Here is a 9,254-nt window from a genome sequence, read left to right as displayed (position 1 = left end):
CCATTCCAGGACAAAACCTGAGAGGGGGTCTCAAACTGAGGCACATACAGGAGTGAGACCCACAAGCCAGAAGGAACATCTTACTTCAGGGACAAATCTACCTGAGATGGGGGACCAAGTTTTGGGATCCCTGTGAGAAACCATAGTTATGTTATGCAGACTATAAACTTAGGGTGCAAGGTAGTCAAGTTTCCATTGCAGAAATCATATATGCTAACAGATAATTCTCTCCCCTAAGCAATGAGTATTATCATTATATTGCATGTTTTATAACTCAAGAAAAATTAACCTTACGTTAGATTCACTAGATATTAGGAGTCAGCCAAGATATGATAGGTTTTAGGGCATTCAATACTTTTCTGTTGGGTGTGACTAAATATCTAACCAGCGCAGCTTAAGAGAGAAGAGGCTTATTTTATCTTATGGCTTGTGAGTACAGTTCACATAGTAGGAAGTGCTGGCAACAGGAACATTAGGTGATGGGCCATGTTTTTGTTCTACAACCAGGAAACACAGAATGGACCGGGAAACAGGGCGTGGCTATAAAACCACAAGACCCACCCTGACAGTGACATACCCCCTCCAGCAAGATTGCACCTCCTAAAGGTTCCATAGCTTTCCAAAATGGTGTCACCAACTAGGGACCAAGTATTCAAACACATGAGCCTGTGTGGGACACATTACTTTGAAACTACAGTATCTAGCTGCTTTTAAACTTTTTAATTAGCTCATTGTGCAGTTGTTTAAAATTCTCTAGGGATGGTTAGACAAGATGCACAGTGAAATGTCCCACACTGTAGGTTTGCTCTTGACTTGAATGAGTTGTGGCTGGTATGAAGCTTTGTTCTGGTTTGATTTTTTCTTTGCTTTGATCTTTTTCCTGTGTTTCTTTTTTGTTGTTATTTTGTTTGTTTGTTTGTTTGTTTGTTTGGAATGCTTAATATGCCTTATTCAGAGAGCCAGAAATCTGCGAAAATGGCAGGCTAGCAACCCAAAAGCTGCCTACGGCAGAGACGCTAGAGATACACCAAAGGCAATCAATCATCCTGAGCCCAGTCTTGGCCCTCTGGCCAGGTGGTGAGCCTTATTACTGAGACTTGGGGTATTTGTGGTTTCCATGTTATCATCCCTGCCCCTTCTTTCGGTTGTCTTGAGAGAGTCTCCCTCTGTGGTCCAGGATGCCCTGGAATTCACTATGTGCCCCCAGGATACCTTTGAATAAATGAGCACTCCTGCCTCAGCCTTCCTAGCACTAGGATTACAAGCAGAAGCCACCAGGCAGGCTCTAGTATTTTGGTTTTAACTCATTAAAAAAAAATATAATTAGTATTTCTGGTCAACTTGACATACCTGGTAAGAGAGACCCTCAATTGAAGCATTGTCTCCATCGGATTGGCCCCTGGACATGTCTGTAGGGCATTTTTAATTGCTGCTTGGTGTAGGAGAGCTCAGTTCACTGTGGATGTGGGTCCTTGAACTAACCGGTGGTCCTTCATTGGATAAGGAAAGTAGCTAAGCATTCCAGAGGGAGCAAGCACTAAGCATCCCTCCATGGTTCTGCCTCTTTGTCTGCTCTGGAGTTCCTGCCCTGACTTCCCTCTGTTGTGGGTTGTAATCAGGAAGTATAAAACAAAATAAACGCTTGCCCCCTCCCCCCAAAAGGGTTTTAATTATGTCTAAGAATGTTATGCAGTATGCTTTGGCCATATTTACTTTTCACTCCTCCCCCAACTCCTCCCAGATCCACCTCTACCTCCACACCCTACCTCCCAATTTTGTATCCTCATTTTTATTATTTTAAAATAACTCCTTGACTCCTATTTGTGCTGCCCTTGTACTCCTGGGAGTAGGGTCACCCAGTGAAGCATTGTCAACCTACCAAGGGCCACAAGTTTAAAGAAAACTGACTCAGCTTCCTCCAGAAACCATCTACTGTGCATAGTTCCTCCGGTAGGAACAGCTCTCCACAAATCCTTTCTCCATCCATGCCAGAACGGTGACTGGCTTGAGCCTGTGCTGGTCCTGTGCAGGCAACCAGAGCCGCTATGTTCATGAGTGCAGTGGTCTTATCATATCCAGAAGATGCTGTTAGCATCAGTCCTCGCAGACCTCTGCTCTTGCAATCTTTCTGCCCCCTCTTTCTGGATGGTCCCTGAGAGGTGGAGGGGGCACGCACTATAAATGCCTCTTTTGTATCTGAGCATTCCACTGACACACATCTTCACTTTGGCCAGTTGTGAATTTCTGGGTAAACCGCCATCCAAAGCACCTAGTTGTTAAAGTCAGATTTTCTTAGCACACCCCGTGCATTTCCTCAGGCATTCAGTGTTCTTGGAGTCTGATCTTCTGTTGCTGAGCTTAGAAGTGTAAGCATTTTGAAACCCTCTTAATTCAGCATCCAGACTAGCTGCGGTAGTCTTGTTTTCTGCCTCGTTGCTCTGAGCTAATCTCTGTGCTAATACCATGACTATTATAAAACAAAACAAACAACAACAGAAAGCTCAATCCCCAACGTGACTTGCAAGAACCTATCCCTTTCTCCCATTCCTAGACCCTAAACTCGCCAGCTGTCCCCTCCTCACTTAGCACACACCCTTTACTCTCAGCCACATAAGGTCACTCTCTTTCCCTCAGATGTTCCTCACTCTCTGTCTTCCTTGTGCTTTTTGTAGCACATGAGTTTTCTACTGCCAAAAAAAAAAAAAAAAAAAAAACAAGAAAACAAAACCTTAGAACTTCTATCCACCTTTCAAAACACAGCTTCTATGATCTTGAGACAAAATTCACACTTTCCTGGACCTTCCAACTGAAGTGACCATAACATTGCTTTAAGGTTTCTTGACTGGAGTTTTGGACTGTGAATTCCTAGAGGACCAGGGCTGAGTCTAACTCATCTCCCATTTCCTGTACCTCCCACAGCTCCAGGCACACACCACGGAAGCTGCTTAATCAATGTTTACAGCAGGCAGGATTAAATAGATAAAAGCTTATATTGAATCAAAGGCTTCTTCCGGTGAGAAAAGTTCTATTACTTACCAGAGCCTAATGCTGGAAGCCAGTATGCTTAAGCTAAGAAAGGTGGGTGGCCTCCCTAAGTGTGAGGAAGGATTAGATCATCTTCCCTTCTTACCAAGTCCCTACACAGTGACCCTGAGCCAAACACTGACCTCTTGGCATATGTAAATGAAGGGAGCACCGGTCTACAACCTCTCCTGTGGCATACAAAAAAATTTAAAGTGTTAGTTTCCCTAACATTTCTTTAATCCCTACCTAAAGGAGCCTGAAGAAATGGATATCAGGAACTTACACTTCTCACTGGGATGTGTGTGTGTGTGTGTGTGTGTGTGTGTGTGTGTGTGTGTATCCAAAACATGTGGATGTCAGAAGAGGGAAAAAAAATCTGTGGAGCTGTTTGATCTATTGAAAAGGAAATATAAACAGAGAAAAGCTCTGTTCACCTCACATCAAAGTGAATCTGGGTTCCTCTTTTACAATAGCAATTAACATGTCTATTTCATGATTTATTGTTTAGGTGGAATGGATCCAACTTTCTGTTTATAAAAAAACAGCTGAAATTTAATCTTACTGAAAATTCTGGCATCGAGAATACCTGATTCCACATCCTCTTCTGTTCTGCATGCAGAAGCCTTACCTGGTATACAGTCCACTGCTGCTCAATGGGATGGAGGCTGCACAGAAACAAGGAGCATGCTGGGGCATGCTGTGTGTTCTGGTAGTTGTCGGTCTTGCTTAGGGGCTTAGGGTTAGCAGTCAGACTGTGCCATATCAACTAAAGATGTTCCTTTTCTAGATACAGATGTGCAGATGATAAGGGGCTCGGAGACCACACACTCAGAGCCAATATACAGGTCAGAAAGAGACCAACCCAGAAGTAGGAAACAAAGAATTGGTGCCCCTATTTTGTATGTCTACCTGTCTCAAACCACATGCCCTCACTCAAAGAGCATCAGGACAAACTGAAGGCTTGTCCTGCTTCACTTGAGACACCTCTGGGCCTAGGAAAGCAGAAGTCCATGTGTCTGTTTTTCGGAGAGCCACAGGAAGTGCCTTCAAGATGCCATTCATGTTGGCTCCAGGTTATGTGGACTTCTCTTCCCTCTTGAGGTATCTGAGGCACAGGCAACCATTTCCTAGCTTTCATAAAAGTTTATTTTCATTCATTTATTTTAACCTACTTGGTACTGGATGGGCATTCAGCCAGTGTTAAACTGCAGGGTTATGACATCTTTGATACCTTCAGATGGTCTCTGATTTCCTCTACAAAACAAAAATTACAGGCCTTGTGAGTATTTATATAGGATCCATGGCTTAGCCACAGGCCCAGTCAGTCACAGGTCTGGTCAGCCACAGGCCCCCATGCTGTTCATTGTCTCATCACCCCTTGAGGGGCTCTGCTTCCCCATTCTCACCACTACTTCAACTGTGTCTCAGGGACACACAACTTTTCATACTGGACTCAACCTAAGCTCTGTCTCTTGCTTCCCTCCAGACCAGCTTCTGAGTATCTTCTCAAGTACTCTTCAGATGCCAGGAGGGACTCTGAGAATAGGTATAAAGAAGCCTGGTCTCACCGGCTTGCCTTCCCCAGATGCCTCAGCTCTCTCATGTCACCTGCCCTGCACTATTCTGCATGGTGCTACCATTGCTCCTTCCATTCTTCTCAGTAGCACTGGATAGGAAAGTGAGGCATTTACTGCTGGCAAACTTCTAAGCTGTGACCTGCAGTAGCTTCTACCATGTGACTCTGACAGAATGGAGCCACACAGAGATATTGAGAGTTCCACCACAGCCATGAGTCCCATCCCTGTGGAAGTGTGGAACCACAGTGGTAAGGAAACACCATTCCAAGTCTCCAGAGTGAAAGAGATCTCCTCATGACATTACCAACCTCAGCCACCCAAAGTCCAATGAGTTTGCAACCAGCATTGAGCCATGCTCTCTCCACCTCTGTTCCTCCCTCCCAGTTGTTACTGTATCTTCTCCTCTTCCTCCTCTTCCCCCATCCACACAGAGTGTGATAAAAATGGGTTAACATGGCCATTGGACCCGCTGTTTGGAGCTAATCTTAGTTTATCATTGCCAATTTTCCAATGCTGACTTTATATTGCAGCCTACCAACAAACTGTGTTTCCTACCTTTGTCCATGGGACTCTGAAAAGAAGATAGAACATCTTTCCTAAGTCAGGGGACTGTTGGCATTTTGGTGTTTTTTTAAATATTTATTCATTTACTGCTATGAATATGAGTGTCTTGCCTGCTATGTGCACCATGTACAGAGAGTACCTGAAGATGCCAGAAGTGAACTTTTCATATTCTGGTGGAATACCTGGAGCTGGAGTCACAGATGTTTGTCCTGGGAACAAAGCCTGAGCCCCCTGTGAGAGCAACAGATACTCTTAAATGCTGAGGCATCTCTCTAGCCCCTTATCTGTTTCAATTCTTGAAACTGAGACTATCCCTTCAAACATATATTGGGACTAGCTGACAGAAGCAAATGGCAGCTTTTACAGGAGACACAAGAGTTCTAGCCAATGAGAACGCCAGCCCTACCATCCTTGCAGGGCTTCTGGACAGTAGATTGCTGTCCTCCAAATGATGGGACACACTCTGTATTCTCACTCACTTCAAACCTTCCTTTCCTCCAACTTCTGTATTTTGATGTTCTTTTCGTGGGCATTCTCTGTTTTGACTTTTAGTTTAATGTTTTTTTGTTTTGGTTTTCTACTTTGGCCTTTCATTAAAATGAACTTAAAGAAATAGATATTTTAATATATAAACATCTTTTTTAATTTGGCATTTTACCTTTACAAATTTGCAATATGCTATAATAAATTTCAAATGGATCTTCATCTAGTAGCAGAATCTTAGCATGAATCATAGAAGTTAAAAGGACTTCTTGATCTGTGCATAGAGTAGACTGGGGTGTGGGTGGAATCATGGACTTTTGTTTGCATGTGGTTCTCTATGTGATCTAAGATGTGCAAAAGATATGACAAGTAGCTAAAGTCTACAACATCCCATTTGCCTCTGCCACAGGACCATGAGCCTGTCAATTATTCCGGTGTGCTTTTCTAATCTGGGAATGAAAACTCCTGGATCCACTACCAATGTATAAAGCCTTGGACAAATTCAGAATTGAGGGATACATTTAGTGTCTCAAAAATCCTATGTATAGAAGTTGTGGGGTACTCATGCTTCTAAACTCAGTTCAGCCTTACATTAGTTCTGTGTGTGTGTGTGTGTGTGTGTGTGTGTGTGTGTGTGTGTAACTCAGGGCAAACCTTGCTCTCTCTAACTTCAACTTAGTTGTCTGAACAGCAGGAATATTAAACATAATTACTCCTGACTGTTTCTTTAAATTGGAAGGGTCTGGTAAGCTAATGTGCACTTAAGTTGTTAACTTGATGCAATCTAGAATCAGTTGTGAGAAATACTCTGAGAATGTCTGAAGCATTATCTTGATTGTAGTACTAGGGCAGGGGGAGACCTACCCACTGTGGGTGGCACCATTCCTTATGCAGGGAATTTTGAACTATAGGAGAATTGAGAGAGCAAGCTTAGCACTAGCATGCATACATTAATTCATTGCTTCTGCTGTTGCAATGTGACTAGTTCTCTCAAGTTTCTGCATCACCTCCTTGCTCTGATGGACTGGGTATTAGTTAAAACTTCTATTGATGTGATAAAACACCAATTGACACAAAACAATTTGGAATGAAAAGCATTTATTTAAGCCTACAATTACACATCACAGTCCATCACTGAGGGAAATCAGGGTAAGAACCTGCAGGCAGGAACTGAAGCAGATGCCATGGAGGAATGTTGCATACTGGCTTGCTCTCCAAAACTTGCTCAGTCTGCCTTCTTGTAAAACAGAAGATCACCAGCCAGGAATATCACTATCCTCAATAGGTTAAGGCACCCTACATCAATCAATTAAGAAAATGCACAACAGGTTTGCTCACAGGCCAGTCTGGTGAAGGAATTTTCTAAGTTGAGGTTTCCTTATTCCAAATTACTCTAGTTTATGTCAAGTTGACATAAAAACTAGCCAGCACAGACTGTAACCTGGAATTGTAAGCTAAATAACCTCTCCTTTAAGTACATTTCAGGGGTATTTTATCACTACAGCAGGAAAAGAAACCCAGATATTGTCTTAGAGTTTTACTGCTGAAAACAGACACCATGAACATTTAATAGAGGCTGGCTTACATGTTCAGAGATTTGGCCCATTATCAAAGTGGGAGTATAGCAATGTCTAGGCAGGCATGGTGCAGGAGGAGCTGAGAGTTCTACATCTTCATCTAAAAGCTGCTAGAAGACTAGCTTCTGGGCAGCTAGGATGAGAGTCTTAAAGCCCACACCCACAGTGACACTCGTACTCCAACAAGGCCACCCCTACTCCAGCAGGGCCACACCTCCTCACAAAGCCACTCCCTGGGCCAAACATATACAAACCATCACTGACACACTGTATGCAAAAAATACATAAAAAATTGCAAGCTCCTTAGTAAGACTGAGACACCATCATTATCTCCAACATCTTTACCATCATCCTCATCATCTGTATTTCTTCTTGGATATGGTTTAGAGAGTGTATCTGAGTCAAGTTCTAAAGTAGTATCTCTAAAGTTGGGAGGCTTTAACATTCGGTGCTCTTTCCAGCATTGGGGCCGTAACCTGTGCATAGCAGGATGCCTTGTCTTTCTCCACAGACACTTGTAGCATCCTCTCTTGACTGTTAAGAATAGAAAGTCTCTCTAGTCACTGTTAGATCTTTATCACCACTGACCTAAAAGGCAACCCATACCCTAGGTATCATTTGTAAAAAGAAAACAAAACAATACAAAGAAACAATTATGTTCTTTGGGCAGAATGTAATTGATCTCTCCAAATATCTGAGCAAGAATCAAATGATTCCCATGAGCTCTTCAAGGAGCTGCTGGCCAGGAATAGTTGTGGGAGAACCAATGATTGTGGGGAGCCATTTTCATCAGTGGTGTAGCCACTGGTAAGTTGGCCATTCTCATGCAAACAGGTCTAGTTAAATTCACTATGTCACAAGCAATAACCAACAGGAAAGCAGGAGGAGGAGTTGAGAAGAATTGATTCAGTAGGAGTGGGAAGAGATAAGAGGGGGGTGCTAGGATTGAAAATGACCAACATACAGCAGATACATGTATGACATTATCAATGAATTTAAAAAGAGAAACATAGCTCTTTCAGTTCCCAGCGCAGCCATGGCTCCTGGAACCAAGAAACATCTGAAGTGCGTAGCCGCTCCAAAACATTGGATGCTGGATAAGTTGACTGTTGTGTTTGCTCCTTGTCCATCCATTGGTCCTCACAAGCTGAGGGAATGCCTGCCTCTAATCATTTTCCTAAGGAACAGACTTAAGTATGCCCTGACTGGAGATGAAGTAAAAACAGATTTGCATGCAGCGATTCATTAAGATTGATGGGAAAGTCAGGACTGATATAACCTACCCTCCTGGGTTTATGGATGTCATCAGCATTGACAAGACTGGAGAGAACTTCTGTCTAATCTTTGACACCAAGGGTCGCTTTGCTGTTTGTCGCATTACACCTGAGGAGGCCAAGTCCAAGATGTGCAAAGTGAGAAAGATCTTTGTGGCACAAAAGGAATACCACATCTGGTGACCCATGATGCTCATACTCTTTGATACTCTGATCCCCTCATCAAGGTGAATGACACCATTCAGATTGATTTGAAGACAGGCAAAATAACTGACTTCATCAAGTTCGACAGTGAGAACCTGTGTATGATGACTGGAGGTGCTAACTTGGGAAGAATTGGTGTAATCACCAACAGAGACATCCTGGCTCTTTTGATGTGGTTCATGTGAAAGATGCCAATGACAACAGCTTTTCCACTCGGCTTTTCAACATTTTTGTTATTAGCAAGGGAAACAAACCATGGATCTCTCTTCCCAACAAAAAGGAAACCACCTCACCACTACTGAAGAGAGAGACAAGATGCTAGCAGCCAAACAGAGCAGTGGGTGAAATGATCTCCTGGAGCCATGTTGGAGAAGTATTTGTCCCCTTCTTTCTAGATAACTTGCTAGATTAAACAGCATGATGAAACTGAGAGAGAGAGAGAGAGAGAGAGAGAGAGAGAGAGAGAGAGAGAGAGAGAGAAAGAGAGAGAGAGAGAGATGACCCCTGCATAAGTTGTTTCTGTTGTATCTTTGGCCCCTCTATGCACACAC

General features: G+C 43.1%; 1 pseudogene; it reads left to right on the top strand.

Annotated features, from left to right (window-relative positions):
• The first annotated feature begins 8,171 nt into the window (after positions 1-8,171).
• LOC117716356 (small ribosomal subunit protein eS4, X isoform-like) lies at positions 8,172-9,048 on the top strand (annotated as a pseudogene).
• The last annotated feature ends 206 nt before the right edge of the window (positions 9,049-9,254 follow it).

Source organism: Arvicanthis niloticus, chromosome 1, assembly GCF_011762505.2.
Source record: "Arvicanthis niloticus isolate mArvNil1 chromosome 1, mArvNil1.pat.X, whole genome shotgun sequence".
In the NCBI taxonomy this organism is placed as follows: domain Eukaryota; kingdom Metazoa; phylum Chordata; class Mammalia; order Rodentia; family Muridae; genus Arvicanthis; species Arvicanthis niloticus.
This window is presented reverse-complemented; position numbering and strand designations above follow the sequence as displayed.